This window comes from Cervus canadensis, chromosome 29 (genome assembly GCF_019320065.1).
Source record: "Cervus canadensis isolate Bull #8, Minnesota chromosome 29, ASM1932006v1, whole genome shotgun sequence".
NCBI lineage: Eukaryota > Metazoa > Chordata > Mammalia > Artiodactyla > Cervidae > Cervus > Cervus canadensis.
Genome location: NC_057414.1, coordinates 25230715 through 25244836, shown reverse-complemented (window position 1 = coordinate 25244836; position 14122 = coordinate 25230715).

Here is a 14122-nt window from a genome sequence, read left to right as displayed (position 1 = left end):
GAGAGTGTTTTGCCTATGTTCTCCTCTAGGAGTTTTATAGTTTCTGGTCTTACATTTAGATCTTTAATCCATTTGGAGTTTATTTTTGTGTATGGTGTTAGAAAGTGTTCTAGTTTCATTCTTTTCCAAGTGGTTGACCAGCTTTCCCAGCACCACTTGTTAAAGAGGTTGTCTTTTTTCCATTGTGTATCCTTGCCTCCTTTGTCAAAGATAAGGTGTCCATAAGTTCGTGGATTTATCTCTGGGCTTTCTATTCTGTTCCATTGATCTATATTTCTGTCTTTGTGCCAGTACCACACTGTCTTGATGACTGTGGCTTTGTAGTATAGTCTGAAGTCAGGCAGGTTGATTCCTCCAGTTCCATTCTTCTTTCTCAAGATTGTTTTTGCTATTCGAGGTTTTTTTGTATTTCCATACAAATTGTGAAATTATTTGTTCTAGTTCTGTGAAAAATACCATTGGTAGCTTGATAGGGATTGCATTGAATCTATAGATTGCTTTGGGTAGAATAGCCATTTTGACAATATTGATTCTTCCAATCCATGAACACGGTATGTTTCTCCATCTGTTTGTGTCCTCTTTGATTTCTTTCATCAGTGTTTTATAGTTTTCTATGTATAGGTCTTTTGTTTCTTTAGGTAGATATACTCCTAAGTTTTTTATTCTTTTTGTTGCAATGGTGAATGGTATTGTTTCCTTAATTTCTCTTTCTGTTTTTTCATTGTTAGTATATAGGAATGCAAGGGATTTCTGTGTGTTAATTTTATATCCTGCAACTTTACTATATTCATTGATTAGTTCTAGTAATTTTCTCGTAGAGTCTTTAGGGTTTTCTATATAGAGGATCATGTCATCTGCAAACAGTGAGAGTTTTACTTCTTCTTTTCCTATCTGGATTCCATTTACTTCTTTTTCTGCTCTGATTGCTGTGGCCAGAACTTCCAACACTATGTTGAATAGTAGTGGTGAGAGTGGGCACCCTTGTCTTGTTCCTGATTTCAGGGGAAATGCCTTCAATTTTTCACCATTGAGGGTGATGCTTGCTGTGGGTTTGTCATATATAGCTCTTATTATGTTGAGGTATGTTCCTTCTATTCCTGCTTTTTGGAGAGTTTTAATCATAAATGAGTGTTGAATTTTGTCAAAGGCTTTCTCTGCATCTATTGAGATAATCATATGATTTTTATCTTTCAATTTGTTAATGTGGTGTATTACATTGATTGATTTGCGGATATTGAAGAATCCTTGCATTCCTGGGATAAACCCCACTTGATCGTGGTGTATGATTTTTTTAATATGTTGTTGGATTCTGTTTGCTAGAATTTTGTTAAGGATTTTTGCATCTATGTTCATCAGTGATATTGGCCTGTAGGTTTCTTTTTTTGTGGCATCTTTGTCAGGTTTTGGAATTAGGGTGATGGTGGCCTCATAGAATGAGTTTGGAAGTTTACCTTCTTCTGCAATTTTCTGGAAGAGTTTGAGTAAGGTAGGTGTTAGCTCTTCTCTAAATTTTTGGTAGAATTCAGCTGTGAAGCCATCTGGTCCTGGGCTTTTGTTTGCTGGAAGATTTTTGATTACAGTTTCGATTTCCTTGCTTGTGATGGGTCTGTTAAGATCTTCTATTTCTTCCTGGTTCAGTTTTGGAAGGTTATACTTTTCTAGAATTTGTCCATTTCATCCAAGTTGTCCATTTATTGGCATAGAGCTGACTGTAGTAGTCTTTCTTATGATCTTTGTATTTTCAGTGTTGTCTGTTGTGATCTTCCATTTTCATTTCTAATTTGTTAATTTGGTCTTCTCTCTTGTTTGTCTTAATGAGTCTTGCTAATGGTTTGTCATTTGTTTATTTTTCAAAAAAACAGCTTTTAGCTTGTTGATTTTTGCTATGGTCTCTTTAGTTTTCTATTGCATTATTTCTGCCTAATTTTTAAGATTTCTTTCCTTCGCTAACTTGGGTTCTTCATTCTTCCTTCTCTAATTGCTTTAGTGGAAGTTAGGTTATTTATTTTTGGCTTTTTTCTTTTCTTGATGTAAGCCTGTTAATGCTATGAAACCTCCCCTTAGCCTGCTTTTACAGTGTCCCATAGGTTTGGGTTTGTTTTTTTCATTTTCATTCATTCTATACATATTTTATTTCTTTGATTCTTCTATGATTTGTTGGTTATTCAGAAAGCGTGTTATTTTAGCCCATATGTTTGAAGTTTTAACAATTTTTTCCCTGTAATTGAGATTCTAATCTTACTGCACTGTGCGTCAGAAAAGAGGATGGAATGATTTCAATTTTTTTGAATTTTCCAGACTAGATTTATGGCCCAGGATGTGATCTATTTGGAGAAGTTCGTTGCACTTGAGAAAAAGGTGAATTGCTTGTTTTGGGGTGAAATGTTCCTATAGATATCAATTGGTCTGAGCTGGTCCATTGTGTCATTTAAAGTTTTGTGTTTCCTTGTTAATTTCTGTTTTAAGTTGATCTATCCATAGTTGTGGAGTGGGGTATTAAATTCCCCGCTATTAATTGTTGTTACTATTAATTCCTCTTCATACTCGTTAGTGTTTTGCTACATATTGCCGGGTGCTCCTATGTTGGGTGCATATATATTTATAATTGTTATATCTTCTTCTTGGATTGATCCTTTGATCATTATGTAGTTTCCTTCTTTGTCTCTTTTCACAGCTTTTATTTGAAAGTCTATTTTATCTGATATGAGTATTGCGACTCCTGCTTTCTTTTGGTCTCCATTTGCATGAAATATTTTTTCCAGCCCTTCACTTTTAGTCAGTATGTGTCTCTTGTTTTGAGGTGGGTCTCTTGTAGACAGCATATATGGGGGTCTTGTTTTTTTATCCATTCAGCCAATCTTTGTCTTTTGGTTGGGGCATTCAACCCATTTACATTTAAAGTAATTATTGATAGGTGTGGTCCCGTTGCCATTTACTTTGTTGTTTTGGGTTCACGTTTATACAACCTTTCTGCATTTCCTGTCTAGAGAAGATCCTTTAGCATTTGTTGAAGACCTGGTTTGGTGGTGCTGAATTCTCTCAGCTTTTGCTTATCTGTAAAGCTTTTGAATTCTCCTTCATATCTGAATGAAATCCTTGCTGGATACAGTAATCTAGGTTGTAGGTTATTCTCTTTCATTACTTTCAGTACGTCCTGCCATTCCCTTCTGGCCTGGAGGGTTTCTATTGATAGATCAGCTGTTATCCTTATGGGAATCCCCTTGTGTGTTATTTGTTGTTTTTCCCTTGCTGCTTTTAATATTTGTTCTTTGTGTTTGATCTTTGTTAGTTTGATTAATATGTGTCTTGGGGTGTTTCGCCTTGGGTTTATCCTGTTTGGGATTCTCTGGGTTTCTTGGACTTGAGTGGCTATTTCCTTCCCCATTTTAGGGAAGTTTTCAGCTATTATCTCCTCGAGTATTTTCTCATGGCCTTTCTTTTTGTCTTCTTCTTCTGGAACTCCTATGATTCGAATGTTGGGGCGTTTCACAGTGTCCCAGAGGTCCCTGAGGTTGTCCTCATTTCTTTTGATCCTTTTTTCTTTTTTCCTCTCTGCTTCATTTATTTCCACCATTTTATCTTCTACCTCACTTATCCTATCTTCTGCCTCCGTTATTCTACTCTTGGTTCCCTCCAAAGTGTTTTTGATCTCATTCATTGCATTGTTCATTTTTAATTGACTCTTTTTTTTTTTTTTTTTGTCTTTATTAAACAATTCTTGTATCTTTTCAATCTTTGTCTCCAGGCTATTTATCTGTAACTCCATTTTGTTTTCAAGATTTTGGATCATTTTTATTATCATTATTCTAAATTCTTTTTCAGGTAGATTCCCTATCTCCTCCTCTTTTGTTTGACTTGGTGGGCATTTTTCATGTTCCTTTACCTGTTGGGTATTTCTTTGCCTTTTCATCTTGTTTAGATTGCTGTGTCTGGAGTGGACTTTCTGTATTCTGGAGGTCTGTGGTTCCTTTTTATTGTGGAGGATTTACCCAGTGGGTGGGGTTAGACGATTGGCTTGTCAAGGTTTCCCGGTTAGGGAAGCTTGCGTCAGTGTACTCGTGCGTGGAACTTGATTTCTTCTTTTTGGAGAGCAATGGAGTGCCCAGTAATGAGTTTTGAGATGGGTCTATGTGTTAGGTGTCACCTTGGGCAGTCTGTATGTTGGCATTCGGGGCTATGTTCCTGTGTTGCTGGAGAATTTGCGTGGTATGTCTTGCTCTAAAACTTACTGGCTCTTGGGTGGTGGTTGGTTTCAGTGTAGGTATGGAGGCTTTTGGACGGTCACTTATTGCTTAAAGTTCCATGTAGTCAGGAGTTTTCTGGTGTTCTCAGGTTTTGGGCTTAAGTTTCCTGCCTCTGGATTTCAGTTTTATTCTTCCTGTAGTCTCAGGACTTCTCCAACTCTACAGCACTGATAATAAAACTTCTAGGTTAATGGCGAAAAGATTCTCCCCTGTTAGGGACACCCAGAGAGGTTCACAGAGTTACATGAACAGGAGAAAAGGGAGGAGGGAGAAAAGGGAGGAGGGAGATAGAGATGAGCAGGAGGAGAAAAAGGGGGACTCAAGAGGAGAGAGACAGATCTACGCAGCTGTCTGTTCCCAGAGTGTTCTCCGTATCTCAGACACCTACAAGGATTCACAGAATTGGATTGGGAAGAGAAGGGGAAAGGAGGAAATAGAGGTGTTCTGAGGTAGAAAACAGAGAGTCAAGATTGGGAGAGAATAATCTTCGGTTTAAAGATAGGGCTTCTCTTTTTTTTTTTGGTAAGGTTATAGTGTAGTGAAAATGAAAATGAAGAGTAGTAGAGGAGTACTAGAGGACTTTAAAAGAAATAAGAGAAAAAGAAAAATAGAAAATAAAAGAGAAAACGGAAAGAAAAAAAAGAAGAAAAAAGAAAAAAAGAAAAAGAAAAAAAAGAAAAAAAAAAAAAAAAAAAAAAAAAAAAAAAAAAAAAAAAAAAAACAAAAAAAAGGAAAAAGAAAGAAAGAAAGAAAGAAAAAAAAAAAAATTTTTTTTTCCCCTAATTAAAAAAATCGTAAAAATCTATGTAAATGAAAGTTAAGGAGTAATGGGGGAGTAATAGGGAATTTTAAAGGAAAATAAAAGAGAAAAAATAAAAAAGAAAAAAATATAAAAAGAAAAAAAAATTTTTTTTTTTTTCCTTACTTAGAAAAAAAAAGTAAAAATATATCTAGGAGTTTCTCTGGAGCTGCTGCGGTCAGTGTGGGTTCGGCTCAGTTTCAGATAGCTCCTCATTCCAGCTTACACTTCTCGATATCTACAGGGCCCTTCCAGTGAAGTCGGTGTTTTCTAGAGGGATTTTAATCTGTTGCACCAGTCCCTTCTGAAGCGGTTCCCTTTGTTTATTTGGCTTCTGTTTGCCGGTCTCTTCAGACCCTCATTTCCGCCCTGACACAGGCGGGCGGAGGTGGACTCTTATTCAGTCAGCTAGTTCCGTTGCGCTGCTGGGAGGGGCTGACGCTGCGGGGAGGGGCTGGCGCTGCGGGGCGGGGCTGACGTTGCGGGGAGGGGCTGGCCCTGCGGGGGCGGGCTGGCGCTGCCGGGAGGGGCTGACGCTGCTCTCTCCGTCTGCCGCTGCTCAGGCTCCCGGCTGTTCTATATGGAGCGCGCCCCGCGCTGCGCTAGGTTCCAGCCCTCGGGTGTTACACAAAAGCGCGGAAGGAAAAGCTGCGCCTGCTCTCTGTGCCTTCCCCGTCAGAGCGGTCCAGGCAGCGAGGGGCTTGATGGGCGCACTATCCCCAGGTGTGGCGCACTCACTCCCTTCCGCGGACCCAGTCTCAGTTTCTGCTGGCGCCAGTCGGGTGCGCGCGCCTTCCGCCCTCCGCGTCCCCAGCCCCAGTCCCCGCCCGCGCCGGTCGGGTGCCTGTGCCCTGTGTCTCGCCGCGACCTTCCCCTCCCCCCTGCCTCCTGCCTCCGGCGGGGCTGGGCAGGTCCGCAGCCTGCGACCTCTTCTTGGGACTTTCTCCGTCCCTTTGTTCTGCGAACGGCCGGCAGTGTGTTCCGGCCGGTCAACTCTCTCCCCCTTGGTCTCCCACAGTTCAAGTTGGCACCTCACAGAAGCTCCCTCCGATTGTCCTCAGGGCACTCAGGCCCGGACCCTAGCCCAAGCAAGGCCGCCTAAGACTCCCTTCCCGGGACGGGTCTCCGTCCTTAGCTCTTTTGTCTCACTTTTTATCCTTTATATTTTGTCCTACCTCCTTTCGAAGACAATGGTCTGCTTTTCTGGGCGCCTGATGACCTCAGCTAGTGATCAGAAGTTGTTTTGTGAGGTTTGCTCTGCATTCAGTTATTCTTTTGATGAATTTGTAGGAGAGAAAGTGGTCTCCCCGTCCTACTCCTCCGCCATCTTGGCTCCTCCCCTCCCTTGCTGCTTTTAATATTTGCTCTTTGTGTTTGATCTTTGTTAATTTGATTAATATGTGTCTTGGGGTGTTTCACCTTGGGTTTATCCTGTTTGGGACTCTCTGGGTTTCTTGGATTTGGGTGGCTATTTCCTTCCCCATTTTAGGGAAGTTTTCAGCTATTATCTCCTCGAGTATTTTCTCATGGCCTTTCTTTTTGTCTTCTTCTTCTGGAACTCCTATGATTCGAATGTTGGGGCGTTTCACAGTGTCCCAGAGGTCCCTGAGGTTGTCCTCATTTCTTTTGATCCTTTTTTCTTTTTTCCTCTCTGCTTCATTTATTTCCACCATCCCTATCAAGCTACCAACGGTATTTTTCACAGAACTAGACCAAAGAATTTCACAATTTGTATGGAAATACAAAAAACCTCAAATAGCCAAAATAATCTTGAGAAAGAATGGAACTGGAGGAATCAACCTGCCTGACTTCAGACTCTACTACAAAGCCACAGTCATCAAGACAGTATGGTACTGGCACAAAGACAGAAATATAGATCAATGGAACAGAATAGAAAGCCCAGAGATAAATCCACGAACCTATGGACACCTTATCTTTGACAAAGGAGGCAAGGATATACAATGGAAAAAAGACAACCTCTTTAACAAGTGGTGCTGGGAAAACTGGTCAACCACTTGTAAAAGAATGAAACTAGAACACTTTCTAACACCATACACAAAAATAAACTCAAAATGGATTAAAGATCTAAATGTAAGACCAGAAACTATAAAACTCCTAGAGGAGAACATAGGCAAAACACTCTCCGACATAAATCACAGCAGGATCCTCTATGACCCACCTCCCAGAATATTGGAAATAAAAGCAAAAATAAACAAATGGGACCTAATGAAACTTAAAAGCTTTTGCACAACAAAGGAAACTATAAGTAAGGTGAAAAGACAGCCCTCAGATTGGGAGAAAATAATAGCAAATGAAGCAACAGACAAAGGATTAATCTCAAAAATATACAAGCAACTCCTGCAGCTCAATTCCAGAAAAATAAATGACCCAATCAAAAAATGGGCCAAAGAACTAAACAGACATTTCTCCAAAGAAGACATACAGATGGCTAACAAACACATGAAAAGATGCTCAACATCACTCATTATTAGAGAAATGCAAATCAAAACCACAATGAGGTACCATTACACGCCAGTCAGGATGGCTGCTATCCAAAAGTCTACAAGCAATAAATGCTGGAGAGGGTGTGGAGAAAAGGGAACCCTCTTACACTGTTGGTGGGAATGCAAACTAGTACAGCCACTATGGAGAACAGTGTGGAGATTCCTTAAAAAACTGGAAATAGAACTGCCATATGACCCAGCAATCCCACTTCTGGGCATACACACTGAGGAAACCAGATCTGAAAGAGACACGTGCACCCCAATGTTCATCGCAGCACTGTTTATAATAGCCAGGACATGGAAGCAACCTAGATGCCCATCAGCAGATGAATGGATAAGGAAGCTGTGGTACATATACACCATGGAATATTACTCAGCCGTTAAAAAGAATTCATTTGAACCAGTCCTAATGAGATGGATGAAACTGGAGCCCCTTATACAGAGTGAAGTAAGCCAGAAAGATAAAGAACATTACAGCATACTAACACATATATATGGAATTTAGAAAGATGGTAACGATAACCCTATATGCAAAACAGAAAAAGAGACACAGAAATACAGAACAGACTTTTGAACTCTGTGGGAGAAGGTGAGGGTGGGATGTTTCAAAAGAACAGCATGTATACTATCTGTGGTGAAACAGATCACCAGCCCAGGTGGGATGCATGAGACAAGTGCTCGGGCCTGGTGCACTGGGAAGACCCAGAGGAATCGGGTGGAGAGGGAGGTGGGAGGGGGGATCGGGATGGGGAATACATGTAAATCCATGGCTGATTCATATCAATGTATGACAAAACCCACTGGGAAAAAAAAAAAAAAAGAAAAAAAAAGAAAATAAATCCCAGATAGACGGTGTGGAGAAAAAAAAAAAAAGAATAGGTGATTTTTTTTTTTCTATAATTTGAAAAGGTGTCACCTGGTCTCCAGAGCTTTTCCTTATATGTCACATGTCTGTGGAAAGCGTATATACATACACTTTCTCAGGTCAGTCCTGATTTCAAATATGTGTCTTTTAGCCAATAGAAGCCTCCATAAATTGTTTGTTCATTTCTTTTTCAAAATGTTAGCAGCTTTATCAAGGTATAATTGACATGCAATCAATTGCACATTTAAAGTGTATAATTAGGTAAACTCGACATGTTTACCTATGAAATCATCACCAAAATTAAGAGAATGAACATATTCACCCCACCCTTTGTAATCTCTCCCTCTCAAGCTTCTTCCATTCATTATCAGGCAACCATGAATCCCCTTTCTGCTACTGTAGATTAGTTTGCCTTTTCAAGAACTTTAAACCTATAAAACTATCTAGTATATGCTCTTACCTTGACTTCTTTTATTCAGCATAATTATTTTGAGATTCACTCATGGTTTCTTTGTGCGTATCCATAGTTTCTTTTCTTCCCCTTCTTTTCATTTATTATTTGTTTTGAATCATATGTCCAGCTTTTCTAGTACCGTCAGATGGCCTTGTCTTGTAAATTTATTGAGATCAATTGGCGAAATATGTGTGAGTCTATTTTTAAAACTTTTGTTCTTCATTGATCTATTTATCTATCGTGATGCCTGTATCACATTGTCTTGTTACTTGCAACTTCATAATACATTTTGAAGTTTATAACATAAATCCTCTAGCATCATTCTTTACCAAGGTGTTTTTTTTTCCCCCCTAGGACTTTCACATTTTCTTATGAATTATATAAATAACTTATCATCATTACAAAATGCCTACTGGGGTTTTGAATGGGATTATATTGAATCTGTAAATAAGCTTGAGAAAACTGACATCTTAATATGAGTCTCCTGCTACAGGAACACAGTATATTCAGGTCTCCCTTAATTTCTCTCAACAAAGTTTTGCTTATAAAGATCTTACGTATATTTTGCCAACTTTATCACTAAGGATTTGATAAGATTTTTGCTTTTGCAAATGGTATCTTTTAAATTTAATTTTCTATTGTTTTTTGAGAGTGTATTGAAAATAATAAATTTTTGTTTGTTGATTTTGTTTCCTACAATCTGACTAAAGTCAATTGCTATTTATAGTAGCTCTTTTTATAGATTCCATTGGGTTTTCTACATAGACCATCACATGCTATTAAGAAGTTTTACTTCTTCCTTTCTGGGCTAGATGAACTTTATTAGTTTGTTGTTGATATTTTGCCTATTACTTGGAAGTCCGTTTGACCTGATATTAATAAATCCACTCCTTATTTTTAAATAGTAATGTTTCCATGGTATATAATTTTTATCTTTCTACTTTCACCTGCTTATGTCACTCTATTTAAAAAGATTTCTTGCAGTCAGAGTTGCTCTTTTAGTGATTCAGTAGATGATTCATAAATTAGACCATTTGTAATTAAATTGATTACTGTTATGTAAAGGACTAAGTCTGCCACTTTATTATGTTTTTTTCCCCCCTATTTTCCCTGATTCCCTTTCTTGACCTCCTATGGTTTACTTGATATTTTTTTGGAATTTCATTTTAGTGTATTTATAGTGAATGATGTGAGAATGGATGTGAGAGCTGGACTATAAAGAAAGTTGAGCACTGAAGAATTGATGCTTTTGAACTGTGGTGTTGGAGAAGACTCTTGAGAGTCCCTTGGACTGCAAGGAGATCCAACTAGTCCATCCTAAAGGAGATCAGTCCTGGGTGTTCATTGGAAGGACTGATGTTGAAGCTGAAACTCCAATACTTTGGCCACCTCATGTGAAGAACTGTCTTCGCATCAAGGTCTTGGAAAAGAGGTCTTGATGCTGGGAAAGACTGAGGGCAGGAGGAGAAGGGGACGACAGAGGATAAGATGGTTGGATAGTATCACCAACTCAATGGACATGGGTTTGGGTGGACTCCAGGAGTTGGTGATAGACAGGGAGTCCTGGCATGCTGCTGTTCATGGGGTCGCAAAGAGTCAGACATGACTGAGTGACTGAACTGACCTGAACTGATACACATATACATATACACCCATGAGCAAAGTCAAAACAGTCTGACAAAAAGAAAGTACAGTAGATTGACCCAGGGAACAAAGGAAATAAAAAATTATATTTACCAGTTAAGAATAAAACTAAGTAAAGCATAAACTGGAAAACAAAACTAAAGCAATTTGCCAAGTTGGAAATAAAACAATGAAAACAAAACTAACAAATATGTTGAGAGAAAAGGAAAGGAAGACAAGAAAGACTAGATATGCAAAGTTAAATGGAGGTAGATGAAGAAGATCTATATACATTAAATATTAACTGCTTGGAGAAGACAATGGCAACCCACTCCAGTACTCTTGCCTGGAAAATTCCATGGATGGAGGAGCCTGGTAAGCTGCAGTCCATGGGGTCGCTAAGAGTTGGACATGACTGAGCGATTTAACTTTCACTATTCGCTTTCATGCATTGGAGAAGGAAATGGCAATCCACTCCAGTGTTCTTGCCTGGAGAATCGCAGGGACAGGGGAGCCTGGTGGGCTGCCATCTATGGGGTCGCACAGGGTCGGATATGACTGATGCGACTTAGCAGCAGCAGCAAGGGGGAAAGAACAGCAAGAAAGGCAAACAAAGGAATAAATATATTAATAATAGAATAAATTTTTAAATTACAATTATAAAAATAGGCAAGAAATAAGAAGAAGAAAGAAAAGAAAAAAAAAAAAGGAAAACTCCGAAGAACTGCAAAAGCCCAATGTAGAGGAAGAGGTTGATAACAATAAACAGTGTGACTGAATATACATGTATATATATACAACCATAAGCAAAATCAAAAGAGTCCAACAAAAATAAAGTATAATAGATCAACCAGGCCAACAATGGAAATGAAAAATTAAATTTACTAGAGCAAAACTAACTAAAGCACAAACTGGAAAACAAAAGTAAAGCAAGGTGCCATTTGAAGAATAAAGCAATGGAAATAAAACTAACAAATATGTTGAGAGAAAAGGAAGAAAGAAAAGAAACAAATAATAAAATATTCAAAGTTAAATAGAGGTAGATAAAGAAAATTTATATTCATTAAAGATTAACTGCAAGGGGAAAAGAACAGCAGGAAAAGCAAATACAGGAATAATGTAGAAAAAGTCATAGTAGATTTTAAAAATTCAAAATTAAAATTAAGAAAAGAGAAAAGAAAAAAAATATAGGAAAACTCCACAGAACTGTGAAAGCCCAACTAGAGGCAGAAGTTTATAACAACAATAAAAAAACGTGACTGGGGTGGGGGGGGACCCTCAGAAGTTAATTAGACTTCATAGTGACAATAAAATTGACAACTACAACAGAGGGATACTGAGCAATACTGCGTAGGAACCTGGAATACTAGGTCCATGAATCAAGGCAAATTGGAAGTGGTCAAACAGGAGATGGCAAAGGTGAACGTCTACACTTTAGGAACCAGCAAACTAAAATGGACGAGAATGGGTGAATTTAACTCAGATGATCATTATATCTACTACCGTGGGCAAGAATCCATAGAAGGAATGGAGTAGCCATCATAGACAACAGAAGAGTCTGAAATGCAGTACTTGGATGCATCTCAAAAACAAAAGAATGATCTCTGTTCTTTCCAAGGCAAACCATTCAATATCACAGTAATCCAAGTCTATGCCCTGACCAGTAACGCTGAAGAAGCTGAAGTTGAATGGTTCTATGAATACCTACAAGACTAACACCCAAAAAAGTTGTCCTTTTCACTATAGGGGACTGGAATGCAAAAGTAGAAAGTTAAGACATACCTGGAATAACAGGCAAATTTGGCCTAGGAGTACAAAATGAAGCAGGGCAAAGGCTAATAGAGTTTTGCCAAGAGAATGCACTGGTCATAGCAAACACTCTCTTCCAACAACACAAGGGGCAATTCTACACATGGACATCACCAGATGGTCAATACCGAAATTTGGCTGCAAATATTCCTTGCAGCCAAAGATGGAGAAGCTCTAGACAGTCAGCAAAACCAAGACCAGGAGCTGACTATGACTCAGATCATGAGCTCCTTATGGCCAAATTCAGACTGAAATTGAAGAAAGTAGGGAAAACCACTAGACCATTCAGGTATGACCTAAATCATATCCCTTATGATTATGCAGTGGAAGTGACAAATAGATTCAAGGGATTAGATCTGATTGAGAGAGTGGCTGAAGAACTATGGACGGAGGTTGGTGACATTGTACAGGAGGTAGTCATTAAGACCATCCCCAAGAAAAGGAAATGCAAAAAGGCAACATGGTTGTCTGAGGAGGCCTTACAAATAGCTGAGAAAAGAAGAGAAGTGAAAGGCAAAGGAAAAAAGAAAAGATATACCAATTTGGATGCAAAGGTCCAAAGAATAGCAAAGAGAGATAAGAAAGCCTTCCTCAGTGATCAGTGCAAAGAAATAGAGGGGAAAAAATAGAATGGGAAAGACTAGAGATCTCGTCAAGAAAATTAGAGATACCAAGGGACCATTTCATGCAAAGATGGGCACAATAAAGGACAGAAAAGGTATGGACCTAACGGAAGCAGAGACTATTAAGAAGAGATGGCAAGAATACATAGAAGAACTATCCAAAAAGATTTTCATGACCCAGATAACAATGATGGTGTGATCACTCACCTAGAGCCAGACATCCTGGAGTGCGAAGTCAAGTGTGCCTTAGGAAGCATCACTACGAACAAAGCTAGTGGAGGTGGTGGAAATCCAGTTGAGTTATTTCAAATCCTAAAAGATGGTGCTGTGAAAGTTCTGCACTCAATATGACAACAAATTTGGAAAACTCAGCAGTGACCACAGGACTGGAAAAAGTCAGTTTTCATTCCAATCCCAAAGAAAGGCAATTCCAAAGAATGCGCAAACTACCACACAATTGCACTCATCTCACACGCTAGTAAAGTAATGTTCAAAATTCTCCAAGCCAGGCTTCAACAGTATGTGAACCACGAACTTCCAGGTGTTCACCTGGATTTAGAAAAGGTAGAGGAAACAGAGATCAAATTGCCAATATCTGCTGTATCATCAAAACAGCAAGAGAGTTCCAGAAAAATATCTACTTCGCCTTTATTGACTATGCCAAAGCCTTTTACTGTGTGGATCACAACAAACTGTGGAAAATTCTTAAAGAGATGGGAAAACCAGACCACCTGACCTGCTTCTTGTGAAATCTGTATGCACGTCAGGAAGCAACAGTTAAAACTGCACATGGAACAACTGACTGGTTCAAATAGGGAAAGGAGTACATCAAGGCTGTATATTGTCATCCTGCTTATTTAACTTACATGCAGAATACATCACGAGAAACGCTGGGCTGCATGAAGCACAAGCTGGAGTCAAGACTTCTGGGAGAAATATCAATAACCTCAGATATGCAGATGACACCACCCTTATGGCAGAAAGCAAAGAAGAACTAAAGAGCCTCTTGATGATGAAAGAAGAGAGTGAAAAGGTTGGCTTAAAACCCAACATTCAGAAAACTAAGATCATGGCATCTGATCCCATCATTTCATGGCAAATAGATGGGGAAACAGTGACAGACTTTATCTTTTTGGGCTCCAAAATCACTCCATATGGTGACTGCAGCCATGAAAATAAAAGACACTCTGGAAGAAAAGTT